Genomic DNA, 14009 nt, shown 5'->3' on the forward strand with positions numbered 1-14009 from the left:
GGGTAGCCCTCTTATAGCCTAATTCAGAGAGGCCATGGGTTCAAATCTTATCAAGAAGATTTAAGTACATAATTAGCTGATCTGCCAATACAGGACTGAAAGAGTGCAGCACTGTCAGAGATGCTCCCTTTAAATTAGACCTTAAGCCAAGGCTCCAAATGCTCTCTCAGGTGGATGGAAAAGATCCAATGGCACATCTTCAAAGAAGAGCAGGGCCCTGGTATACTGCCCAATATTTATCTGATTGTGGGAGCTTTCTGTGCAGAAATTGGCTGCTGCGTTTCCTCCATTATAACAGCGACTTCACTTCAAAATGTACTTCATTGGCTGTAAAGTGTCTCATGACATCCTGAGGTAATGAAAGGCCCTATAGAAATACAAATCTTTCTTTCTTCAAATATGATCTGCCTGAGCAAACAGAAGGATCAGCAGTTTAATAACTCATCTGATAAATGGTCCTCTTGTTGCACTATTTTCTTAGCACTGCGTTAAAGTATCAACCCACAATAAGCACTCAGGTCCTGGAGCTGGACTTGATCCTATGACTTTCTGACTCAGAGGTGCGACTGGTTTACAATAATATGAGCAAACCGAGGGGAAAATTAGAGGACTATTTTAAGCTGATTATTTGAAAATGCCAAGCCATTAAAATCAGAGCCTTAGAATTAATATTGGTGAATCTGGCAAGCAAAAACTTTAACATTGATAACTTGATATTATCGACCCATTGCTTTAACGGAGGTCTTGTGGCCGTGTGTGCTGCCTCTGAGCCTGAAGTTCAGGGTTCAAGTCCTACTCCTGGGACATCCAAGGCCAAGGAAGTTGCATTCATAAGACTGCCAACTCCTTCCTAACATACGCCAATGGCAGGTGGTAAGAGTGGGAGAGACTCCTGGTCAGCCATGTGATGGGAAGAATGTTGGGAGTTTCTACCATCACTGTTGATAGCTCCAACATACATGTAAAACTGCATCCCGCCGCAGCAACCTGACTCTAAGTGAACTGCAACACACCAACCATTGAGTCAGTGGAGACACGAACTGCTTCATCATATTGGGGATCATTATGACATTGGCCAGTAATGTCCAATGGGTGTTACTGGTTCAGCTTTCTGTTATACCCCTTTCCCCATATGCTTTTTTTAAAATTCATTCATAGGACATGGGCTTCCCTGGCTAGGCATTTATTGCCCATTCTTGATTGCCCTTGCTCAGAGGGTATTTCTAAGAGTCAATCACACTGCTGTGGGCCTGGAGTCACATGTAGACCAGACCAGGACAGCAGATTTCCTTCCCTAAAGGCATTAGTGAACCAAGCAGGTTTTTTACAAAAATTGGTAATGGTTTTGCGGCCATCATCAGACTTTTAATTCCAGGTTTTTATTGAATTCAAAATATCACCATCTGCCGTGGTGAGATTCGAACCCAGGTCCCCAGAGCATTATCACTTATCACACATGCTCAATAAACAAGTCCCCAGTAATATCGCTGAGGAATTCCCAGATGCAGATGATTGTTCTGGGTATCTGAGGTACCAATCAAGGATAAATAAGCCTGTGTACTCTTCAATGCCAGATCAATACTATTATGGTACTATCAATTCCTTATATTCAATGGAATGGATGTGTAGCGGACAGTTATGTACTAAAATGATGTAGGAATGTATATTTAATCAATACTCACTGTGATTGCAGGGTGATTATAGACGCATTTAACACAAGTCACAATCAGTGAACTCTCCAGATTTCACTGTTGCAGTGTGAAGGGTACAATTATATTAAATACCATCTCATTTAGAAGTGGGGTGTTATGGAAGAATTTATCTCTCAGTTTATAACTGCATGCAGATGAGCACAATTCACACTTGGGAACATGGTGCTCTTTTGCTGTGTCATTCAAGAGACTGGCCACAATATACAACAGTGGAAACATAGCTCCCAGATCCCATACAATAGTTCTTCTTAGTGACTTTGCTACTCAACCTGAGTTTGTTGCATAAGGTGGAATTTGAAGCAAACCTGGAATTCATTAAAATATAATCTAGAATCCTATAGCACAGGAGGAGTCCATTCAGCCCATCGGCCTGTGATGGCTCTTTTAAAGAGCTATCCAATTAGCCCCACCCTTATTGACATCCATTCCTCTGTAAAGATACCCCTTTCAAGCATTTCTCCAATCCCCTTTTGAATCTGCTTCCTTCACCTTTTCAGGCCATACATTCCAGATCGTAAGAACTCACCGTGTAAAAATAATTCTCCTCGTCTTCCCTCTGATTTCTTTCCGCCAATTATCCTGACGGGGACCCCCTGACCAGCGCTTGAGAGAGGAGGGACTGTTTCAAGTTTCAACTCTTATATTGTGAATAGCGTGAGGTCCTGAAGTCCCCTGGAACTTTGCTTGATCATCCTCAAGAATCAGGGAGGAATTCCCCAACATTTTTCCTAAATTGACCAGAGGTTCTTTCCCCTTTGGCAGTACAGATGTCCTTCTCTTACCTCTTGATCTAGGTGCTTCAAATGACGCAGAGTAGATACAGAGGAACTATTTCCTATAATGGGGGAATCCAGAACAAGGAGATTAAATCTTAAAATTTAAGCTGAGCCATTGAGGAGGAAAATCTGGAAATACTTTTTCCCACAAAGGGTTGTAGAGGCCTAGGGCGGAATGTTACAGCTCCCATTGCTGTAGGGGGTGGGGCCATAAAATGCAGCGAGCCACTGACTTTGACGGGACCGAAAAATCTAGCCAATGGGAGGGCCCGTAAAATTCCGCCCCTAGACTTCTCTCCCTCAGAGGGTGCTTTCAAGTTTAAGATTGAGAGATTGCTGTTATTTTAAGGTATCAGTGGGTAAAGGAGAGCAAAGGTGGGAAAATGGAGCTGAGGTACTGATTAGCCACCTTCAATAGTTTGATGGGCTGAGTGGCCTCCTGCTGTTTTTAACGTCCCTGTGGCATACACAACTGAGACTCCTCTGCCCAGTTAAATGAACATAAAGGCCTCACAGCAGTTAATCAAATCACAGTGTCTGGTTAGCAGATTTTCATGCTGGGTATTGTTTGGGGACACAGTAAGTATTGTGCTGCAAGAATGGTCACTGCTTGGGAAATGATAGGAAATTAGAATCATAATGCACACCAAGTCCTATTCATCTATCACTCTTGCGCTGACTAACCTTCAGTGGCTCCCAGTCTGGCACTGGCTTGATGTTAAAATTCTCATCCTTGTTTTCAGTTCTCTCCATGGCCTTGCCCCTTCCTATCTCTGTAATCTCCCCCAGCGCTACAACATTCCACCCCGCCCCCCCACCACCACCCCCCCCACCCCCCCCACCCCCACCACCACCACCACCACCAATGTCTCTGACTCCTCCAATTCTGGCCTCTTGCACACCTCTGGTTTTTAACTGCTCCACCATTAAGGGTCATGCTTTGCGCTGCCTAACCCTAAATTCTGGAATTCCCTCACTATTTAAGGCAGGGATGGGCAGATTTTTGGTCTCTCAGGGAAATAAGGGATAGGGGGAGTGGGCAGGAAAGTGGAGTTGAAGCTCAAGATGGGCCATGATTGTAATGAATGGCGGAGCAGGTTCAACGGGCCATATGGTCTGCTCTTGCTCCTATTTCTTGTCTTCTTGTATTTCTTAACTCCCTCCACCTTTCTATCTCTCCTCCTTTAAGATGTTCCTTAAAGCCTACGTTTTTGACCAAGCTTTTGGTCACCGGACCTAATATCTCCTTCTGTTACTCGGTGTCAAACTTTCTGTTCCTGTGAAGCACCTTGAGCAGTTTTACCACATTAAAGTCACAATATAAATGCAAGATGCTGTTGGGTGTATCTCCCAACGTTGAAAAGGAGACACCTCTCATGCTGATGGAGACATTCCATTTGGTGCAGGGACAGGGGAACAGCTGGAACGAGTGGCTCACATGCCTCAACACTATGTAACTTCCCCCTGTAGCCTCCTTCCAGCTAACTGGGAAAGTTCTTGAGAAACCTGTCATAAGACCATAAGACATAGGAGCAGAAATTAGACCATTCGGCCCATCGAGTCTGCTCCGCCATTCAATCGTGGCTGATAAGTTTCTCAACCCCATTCTCCCGCCTTCTCCCTGTAACCTTTGATCCCCTTACCAATCAAGAATCTATCTATCTCGGTCTTAAATACACTCAATGACCTGGCCTCCACAGCCTTCTGTGGCAATGATTTCCATAGATTCACCAGTCTCTGGCTAAAGAAGTTTCTCCTCATCTCTGTTCTAAAAGGTCTTCCCTTTACCCTGAGGCTGTGCCCTTGGGTCCTAGTCTCTCCTACTAATGGAAACATCTTTGCTTGGTATGAAATAACAGCTAGGGGGAAGGGATGGGAGCAGGATGGAAGGAAATCAGGAGATAAAATACCTTTTTTAAAAATACAATAAAAGTTTTAGAAAATTACCATTTTAAAAAATAATCTGGTTGAAATATAACCACTTACTGTTCAAGGCCATGCTTTGATTCAACAAGTCAAGACAGCAATTGGGGCTTTTGAAATCGTTCCAAGGTGAGCATAGATGAATTTGGATCACCAATTAAGTCTACATAGGATTTTGCATATCAGCTCCACTTTTCTCATGTCGTGCTGAGTAATACATCGTCAACTGGTCTTCCATCTCATCGGGTACTTTCAGTTGTCTTATGAATGGAGGCACACATCACATCACAGAGACTCATCAACATAAACGAGTGTGACTCTATGTGAAAACAGGGCATATCTGATTTCACCGAGACCTTGTGTGCACTTCCTTATTGAGTCACTACTCGCACAGTATCTTGGTACAGCACGCTCTGTACCCACACAGTTTATTATTTGGCAGCTACATGAGTTACTTGTAAGGCCGCCAGTCTGTCTCTGTTCCCAGTAAAAATGTTCCTGTCAATGACTCAATAACACTGACTTGAGAAGACCTTCACTGAGTGTGTGTTTTGATTTGCTTGCAATTCTTGTTGTCACTGAAAGTGAGATATCACCTGCTTGCCAAGCTTAACAATATCTGAAGATGCACTACTGTTTGAATATTTATTTAACATATAACGACGGGTGTGGGCAGGGGTGGTTCTATCCATAACCTTTGTCTCTTTGAATGTTCACTTAACATTTTAAATGCAGTAAGTTTTCTATGATTAGGCAGCTGAATGTATCAGTCATGAAACATTTAGGTAAAAACAAAAAAACTGCGGATGCTGGAAATCCAAAACAAAAACAGAATTACCTGGAAAAACTCAGCAGGTCTGGCAGCATCGGCGGAGAAGAAAAGAGTTGACGTTTCGAGTCCTCATGACCCTTCGACAGAACTTGAGTTCGAGTCCAGGAAAGAGCTGAAATATAAGCTGGTTTAAGGTGTGCGTGTGGGGGGCGGAGAGATAGAGAGACAGAGAGGTGGAGGGGGTTGGTGTGGTTGTAGCGACAAACAAGCAGTGATAGAAGCAGATCATCAAAAGATGTCAACAACAATAGTACAATAGAACACATAGGTGTTAAAGTTAAAGTTGGTGATACAGGGCCCTCAACCGTGTCCGGCCCATCTCCCGCGCATCCGCCCTCACTCCTTCTCCTCCCTCCCAGAAACATGATAGGGTCCCCCTTGTCCTCACTTATCACCCCACCAGCCTCCGCATTCAAAGGATCATCCTCCGCCATTTCCGCCAACTCCAGCATGATGCCACTACCAAACACATCTTCCCTTCACCCCCCTTATCGGCATTCCGTAGGGATCGCTCCCTCTGGGACACCCTGGTCCACTCCTCCATCACCCCCTACTCCTCAACCCCCTCCTATGGCACAACCCCTTGCCCACGCAAAAGATGCAACACCTGCCCCTTCACTTCCTCTCTCCTCACCGTCCAAGGACCCAAACACTCCTTTCAAGTGAAGCAGCATTTCACTTGCATTTCCCCCAACTTAGTCTACTGCATTCGTTGCTCCCAATGTGGTCTCCTCTACATTGGAGAGACCAAACGTAAACTGGGCGACCGCTTTGCAGAACACCTGCGGTCTGTCCGCAAGAATGACCCAAACCTCCCTGTCGCTTGCCATTTTAACACTCCACCCTGCTCTCTTGCCCACATGTCTGTCCTTGGCTTGCTGCATTGTTCCAGTGAAGCCCAACGCAAACTGGAGGAACAACACCTCATCTTCCGACTAGGGACTTTACAGCCTTCCGGACTGAATATTGAATTCAACAACTTTAGGTCGTGAGTCCCCTCCCCCATCCCCACCCCCTTTCTGTTTCCCCCTTCTTTTTTTTTCCCAATAAATTATAAAGATTTTCCTTTTCCCACCTATTTCCATTATATAAAATAAAAAAAAACCCACTAGAGCTATACCTTGAGTGCCCTACCATCCATTCTTAATTAGCACATTCGTTTAGATAATATCACCAACTTTAACTTTAACACCTATGTGTTCTATTGTACTATTGTTGTTGACATCTTTTGATGATCTGCTTCTATCACTGCTTGTTTGTTGCTACAACCACACCAACCCCCTCCACCTCTCTGTCTCTCTATCTCTCCGCCCCCCACACACACACCTTAAACCAGCTTATATTTCAGCTCTTTCCTGGACTCGAACTCAAGTTCTGTCGAAGGGTCATGAGGACTCGAAACGTCAACTCTTTTCTTCTCCGCCGATGCTGCCAGACCTGCTGAGTTTTTCCAGGTAATTCTGTTTTTGTTATGAAACATTTAGGGATCATCTAAGGCCATATACAATGAAGCGCACAATGTACTTTAGAGAAAGGGGTGACTGATTCCCAAATCTCTTCACCACTGGGGATTTTCCTCACCTCATGTCTGGGTCTGTTCCATTCCAATTGATAGAGATTGTTTGCTATGATAATTGTCTGCTGCTGAAACCCTATTTGATACCTCCATACTTAACTATTCCAACACACTCATAGCAGGCTTCCCACATTCTAACTTCTATAAAGTTGAAGTCATCCAAAGCTATGCTGTTCTGCCTCCTAAATCCCATTCACCAATCACCCCTGTGCTCACTGATTTACGTCGGCTCTCGATATGCAATGCTTCAATGATAAAATTCTCATCCTTATTTTCAAATTCCCCCCCATGGCTTTGCACCCTCCCAGTCTCTGTAATCCCCTTCAGCCCCAAACACCTCCAAGAACTCTGCATTCTTCCAACTGCAGCCTCTTAAGCATCCCCGATTTGTTTGCTAATTTGTTATTAAATGCAATGAGAAGTCAAATTCTTAATTTATGCTATTCTAAATCCGAAGAGTATTGTGCCCTGTAAGCCTTTGGACACATATCAGATGAATATTTTTTTTCTTCTGTATACTCTGGAGTTTCTGGAGTTGATTTTTACCAGGAACATACAGTTTCCAGGTCCTCTCCCCTAGTACAGACCAACAGGGCTTGCCTACCACGGGCTGGATTTTACAACCTCTGGGGGTAGGTTGGCAAGCACTGGCCTGAAAAATTGGGCAACATGCCACTCACCAATACCCCACCAGCCCCCCCCCCCCCCCCCCCCCCCCCCCCCCCCCCCCTACAAGTTTACCAGCAGCAGGGGAGGCATGGGTAACCCGCTTGCTCACAGGCCAATTAAGGCTCTTAGCTGGTCAATTCCTCCTCCCGCTGCCACTGGGGGTTTTACCCATGGTGCCACAGTCAGAAAGGCCCATGCCAAGTGTGCCACCTGGCAAGTATTACTGCTTGGGCTTGTGGCCTGTCGGGTGGGGGGGGGGGGGTTTAGGGAGCGGCACCTCCTTTACATGCCCCATCATGCCCAAACGCTCCATCAAACTCTTCCCACCCCACTTTCCCCCTCTCCTCCTGCTCTGTCCACCCTAGTTCCACTCCCCACACCACCCCCCCACCCCCCCACCCCACCCCACCAACAACCCCCCTCATCCCACTCACCAAGGCCACCGCACCCAAATCATGAAATGGCTATGGAGCCAGCTGGCCAAGCAGAGCCAGGCTCGCCCTCCGCAACCACACCACCACACCCACCACCCCCCCCACCCCCACCCCCCCACCCCACCGGCCCCCCATCCTTCCGGACTTTTCCATTGTGACTTTCATAAAATCCAGTCCCACGTCTTTAACTAGAATGTACACTTAGCCCAAAACTAGGTACATTTGAGAGCACCTTCATCGTCACTTTCTAAAAATCCAAAAATCTTGTGCAACCTTTCTGCTGATCTGCAAAAGGCAAAAATGCAAAAATCCCAAAGTGACCAAAATATTCTTCCTGCTTACTGTGTCAATGTGCAATCTAGCTTTCATACGCCTGATGTTTATTTGTAATTCAAGAGTTAATATTGACAAAATGTACCAAGGCGGGAAAAGGATTCGGCAGCAAATTTTCTCCCTAAGTAAAAATAAACAGTAACATCTGCAGTGCAAACTGGTGGAACCCATATATAATAATAAACTTATTCGTTTTCTTCTAACTAAGCACCATCTGCAATCAGTCTTCCGTGCATATAAATAGTCCTTTGTACCATTTCCTCCGATGGCACGCTTCGAACACACCAACCTCTTTTTAAGTGCCCCTTTCCCTCACAGTTAGAGGCCTAGCTTCATGGTCATTTGCATATTTTACACCCTATTAACACAATTGCTCAGCAAGTGATTCCTTGGGGACTAATAACTGCACATTGTTTCCCTTTACTTCCTAAACTGTTATGTATTTTGAAAAGCAGCATATACAGATTGTAGATATTAATCTGCCAATAAACTACACTCCTGCTTCATAGGCTAATCTGTGTGTTGCTTTGACCAGCAGCAGGAAAGCAGTCGACACATTATCTGCTTTTTAAAACTGTCTGTCAGGACTGTTTTAAAACTGTTTTCAGGACTTCTGATAGCATTACTGAGAGGATATTCTCCTCCCCTTGCGTGTAAACATCAATAAAGGTTGTAACAACGGAGAGAAAAAGAAATAATTTGCATTTATATACTGGCCTTCACAATCTCAGGACGCCCCAAAGCACTTTACAGCCAATGAAGTACGCTCGGAAAGTGTTATAACGCAAGAAATGCTCAACTAGGTTGCACAGACCACACTGTGTTACTGACTAGATAATCTGTTTTTAGTGATGTTGATTGAGAGATAAATATTGACCAGGACACTGGGGATAACTCCCCTGCTCTTTGAAATAGTGCCATGGGATTTTTTTTTTACATTCACCCGTGAGGGCAGACAGGGCCTTAGTTTAAACATCTCATCTGAAAGACTACCCCTCCAACAGTGCAGCACTCCCTCAGTAGATGGCTAGGATTGCTAGCCTACATTTTGAGCTCAAGTCTCTGGAGTAGGACGTGAACCCACAACCTTCTGACTCAGAGTACTATCCACCGAGCCAGGGTTGAAACTTGAAACAGCTGTCAGGCCTTCCCCTTGTTAATCTGTCTTAAAACTAAAGAATCTTCAACTCTACCTTGAATAATTTCTTTCTTCAACAGGCTTGAGTTATCAGCATTAGAAGATGATCCAAGTTAATGGATTTCATGCCACATGCCAAAGCAACAGGTTTGATTATTTCATATTCCGGACCTGCAGTAACATTGAATTTTGGCAAGTCTCATTTTTAATGTGAGACTTTCAAAAAAAATGCACAGAAAGAAATGAAACAGCCAAACGCGATTTTTTCACTTCAATCTGATTTTGAAAATGCTACAAAGGTTTGATTTTTTATGCAACCGACACCCAGAAAGGAATTTCATGGACAATATGACGCGCGGCAAGGAAAGGGGAGAAGTTAAGTGGTAGATTGTAATAGTTTACTCACCAGCGTGATCAGCAGCCAGCTGTTTGTGACCGTAAGCTGTTGTGACGTGTTTGTGTGAAAGTTGCACGCTTTATAAACAGTGCACTGTTTTAATCACTAGGGTGCTCTATTGCTCCCCTTTCCTTCAGTTCGGGGCAAGGTCACAAGTGGATTACGTCATCATTTCTAAGAGGTCAAAATCCGTCTTGGGAAACCCACAATAATGGGAAGAGTATTGAATTGGGTGCCTGGTTTGAAGCAAATATCAGGCAAGGTGCATAAGTGAAGGCTAATTCAATAGCGTCTGCTTTGTGCTGCCACTCAAGCTGAATATCTAACCCAAATGTGCTGTAAACACCGCTGTGCCTATTAAGACCACTGTATCAGCCAATGAAAAGGAAGCTGGGGACAGAAATTACAGCAGGATTCACAGCAAACACCCTATTTCGCATCACCTTGAGTGAACACAACTTCTGTCCTCTCCCTAGCTGTTGTTAAGGTCCCTCACTCCTTCCAATGCCAGCAAATATAACAATAGTTCTGAAGAAGAATCATATGACTCAAAGCATTAACTCTGTTTTACTCTCCACAGGTGCTGCCAGGCCTGCTGAATATTTCCAGTACTTTCTGTTTTTATTTCGCACTTCCAGCATCTGCAGTATTTTGCTTTTAATGTAACAACTGACTCTTCATATATCTCACACAATCATGACTAAGTCCCCAAAGCACTCAGTAATGTGTAGAAGTTCTGTAGAAGTTTCGATATTGTGTGGCCATTTTACTTTGTAATGGGTGGGGGACTGTTGCACTGGGATCTGATTTTTCAGAGTTTGAGAACTCTCGGGGGAATCTGCCTCCAGAATAATGCATCGTGGAAACACTTAACAAATGAAAAGGATGAGCAGGGAAAGGTTATTTGGGCCATGCCATCTGCCACAGAGAGTTGTGATGCTTGAAAAATCATGGTTTAGACACTCCCTACACACCAGGAGTCATGTGATCTCCTGAGAAGTCATAGAACAGATGAAAACCTTCAGGGAAATCATTTTCTGAATGGAAGGTCAACTTGCAGCAAGGCCATGCATTCTCATTTCTCATTTAAAAGTACCCCATTAGCTGAAAAACATTTTAGACAGTCCAAAGGTCATAAAAGGGGCTATATAAATGCAAACCCTTTCTTTTCAACTTGGTGCACAAGTAATAATGCCTGACCATCACTCAAATGCCCATCGGCGTTGACAATTTTGTAAAACATATTATGCTAATTTATAATAAATCAAAACAGAAAATGCTGGAAAAACTCAGCAGGTCTGGCAGCATCTGTGGAGAGAGAAACAGAGTTAACGTTTTGAGTCCGCATGACTCTACTTCAGAGCTAAAGAGAAGAAGAAATATGATGGATTTTACAGTGTTTAAGAGAGGGTTGAGCAGGCAGGATGAGATAGAAGGTCAGGGGTAGATGACAGCTAAGGAGAGACTGACAAAGACGTCACGGACACAAGACAAAAGGAGTGTTAATGGCAGTGGTAAAGAGTAAAGAAAGTGCTGATAGTGGCATAAAGGTAAGAAAGCAGAACGTGTTAATAGCAGAACAAGGGCCAGCGCTCTGTGAAAGAACAACATAGAAACAAGAGACAGATGGACCTGTGGGGGGAGGGGGGGTTTTGGGGAAAAGAGGATTTTAAAAATGAACAAATAAATAAAAGAATAAAATAAAATTAAAAATAGCTAAATAAATACATAACAAATAAATGGATAACTAAATAAATAAAAATTGTATTAATAAATGGGTCAGGAGGGAGGAGAGAGTTCATGGCCTGAAGCTATTGAACTCGATGCTAAGTCCAGAAGGCTGTATTGTGCCTAATCGGCCTGCTGCATTATTCCAGTGGAGCCCAACGCAAACTGGAGGAATAGCACCTCATCTTCCAACTAGGCACTTTACAGCCATCAGGACCTAACATTAAGTTCAACAACTTCAGACTATGAACACTATTGTCCCTCTTGACCCCTTTTAAAATCCAACTTTTATTTATTAATTTATTTTTATTTATTTATTAAATTTTTATTTTATTCTTTTATTTGTTCATTTTTTTTAATCCTTTTTCCACAAATGCACCTCCCCTCACAGGGCCGACTGTCACTTGTTTCTATGTTGTGTTTTCGCAGAGCGCTGACCCTTGGTTTGCTATTAACACCTTCTGCCACCTTACCTTTATGCCACTATCAGCACCTTCTTTACACTTTACCACTACCATTATTAACATCCTCTTTGTCAGTCTCTCCTCAGCTGTCACCATCCCTGACCTTCTATCTCGTTCAACCAGCTCCACCCCCTCTTAGACAGTATAAAATCTAACACATTTCTACTTCTCTTTAGCCCTGAAGAAGTCATATTGGACTCGAAATGTTAACTCTGTTTCTCTCTCTACCCACGCTGCCAGGCCTGCCGAGTTTTTCCAGCATTTTCTGTTTTTAATTTCAGGTTTCCGGCATCCGCAGTATTCTGCTTTTATCTTATGCTAATTTATGTTGGTTTGTTTACTTCTGTACATTCCTGAAATTGATGCCCAAATAATGATAAATCACTGACTCCACAACGATACTGCCTTACCCAGAGTGAATAACAGGAAGTCGAATTCCCGAAAGGATCATTCCAATAAGCAGTGGTTGACACTTTGCAGTCACATATGTTTCTGTTTATGATAGAGCCATTACTGTTTACAATGCTCAAGAATTTGACATCCCATTCCAAAGAGTTGAATTAAAACCAGCAGAAATAGTGTTACCTGACACGGCGCATTCCGTAAAATGTGGCACCAAGAGTGAAAAGTAACCACACAAGTGGTTGGCGTAGCTGCCAAGGCAACAGCTTATCCAGCCTGAGTTCCAAGTCCTATTTTTGCTGGCCAGAGGAAAAATAAGGAGGCTAGCATTCTGCTACAGACAGAGAAGCATTGTTTACTCCTCACTTGCACAAAGACCTAGTACCAGTTGATATGTAAACCACAACATTCAGGACAAGAGCAAGGACTCAGAAGAATGGAATTAACGTTCAGTCCAAATCACTGAAACATTGCAGGGAAGAGCACTTATGCTCTGTAATATGTTTCACACTGTCATCTATTAATATAAAGAGGTCACCTTATGATACCTCATTTCATTTCACATAATTTTACCCAAGTGGCATTCGCAGTTTACAAAGTTGCTCAAGATGCATTCAGATTCTTGACAAGTTTATTTGGACCAGGGTTTTCAGTATGCAATTGGATTTGAAGGAGTGGGGTATTCCAACAAATGGAATGAGCTGACAAATTAGCAGGAGGAGTTGGTTAGTTTCCATCTCGTGCCTTGTACTCTCATTGGTATCTGGTGGGGGTTCCTGATTCGGAAATGCTTGTGACCATTAACTGCAAACCTCTCAAAGTTGTTCTTGTCTCAAAGAAAGAGGAGAAACTTATACTTATGTTGCATCTTAAATGACCTCAGGACAGTGCAAAGCACTTTAAAGCCAATGAAGTGCTTTTTTCAAGCATCGTCACCGCTGTGTGGAGTAGTTGTTCGTCAATTAATTTGATAAACTGAAACAACAAGCATGCTCGATATTGTTGGCTGCACCATCATAGCCACTTTGTCTATAACTAGGGGGGGTTGGAAAACTATTAATGGAAGAAAAAAAATTCCACTTATGGACAACCTTTCCCATCCTAGGCACCTCACAGCCGATGTTTACTATTAGGTATACACATTGGAGAGGACCTTCTGCCTGTCGGGTGGGCCAGTTAGGATCTGGTGTGCAGCCGATATGCACCGCCATTTTATGTGGGCGGGCCTCCAGTGTGACACCCGCCCGGTAGCGAGCGCTACCTGTGCGGGCGGGGGGAGGAGGGAGAGTTGGGGCCTGCGCTCTTTTCACGCATGCACATGAAAGAGCACAGAACACTCCCTGAGGCACAGAGCTGCCTCAGGGAGATTAAGTTCATATTGAGAATTTTTAATGAAGCAAGTAAAAAAAAAATCTTTACACATGAGCTAGGACATGTTTATGAAGTGAGCAAAATGTATTTATTAATTTAATAAGACCTTCATGAAGCCTCATCCTGCGGTGGATGAGGTTTGATTGAAAAACGCCAAGGCCGCTTGGGTTCTTTGCCTGCCCACCAACCGGGCAGCATTGAGAATTAGTTTAATGGGTGTATTAATGGGCCTTAACAGCCTTTTGACAGTTCAG

The 14009-nt window shown here is 43.7% G+C and overlaps 1 protein-coding gene across 1 annotated transcript in view; it reads right to left on the reverse strand.

The window, feature by feature from the left end:
* Nucleotides 1-14009, reverse strand: part of aff2 (AF4/FMR2 family, member 2) — a 455181-nt gene that overhangs the window by 332107 nt on the left and 109065 nt on the right. The gene's annotated exons all lie outside the window — the stretch shown is intronic.

This window comes from Carcharodon carcharias, chromosome 9 (genome assembly GCF_017639515.1).
Source record: "Carcharodon carcharias isolate sCarCar2 chromosome 9, sCarCar2.pri, whole genome shotgun sequence".
Lineage (NCBI taxonomy): Eukaryota > Metazoa > Chordata > Chondrichthyes > Lamniformes > Lamnidae > Carcharodon > Carcharodon carcharias.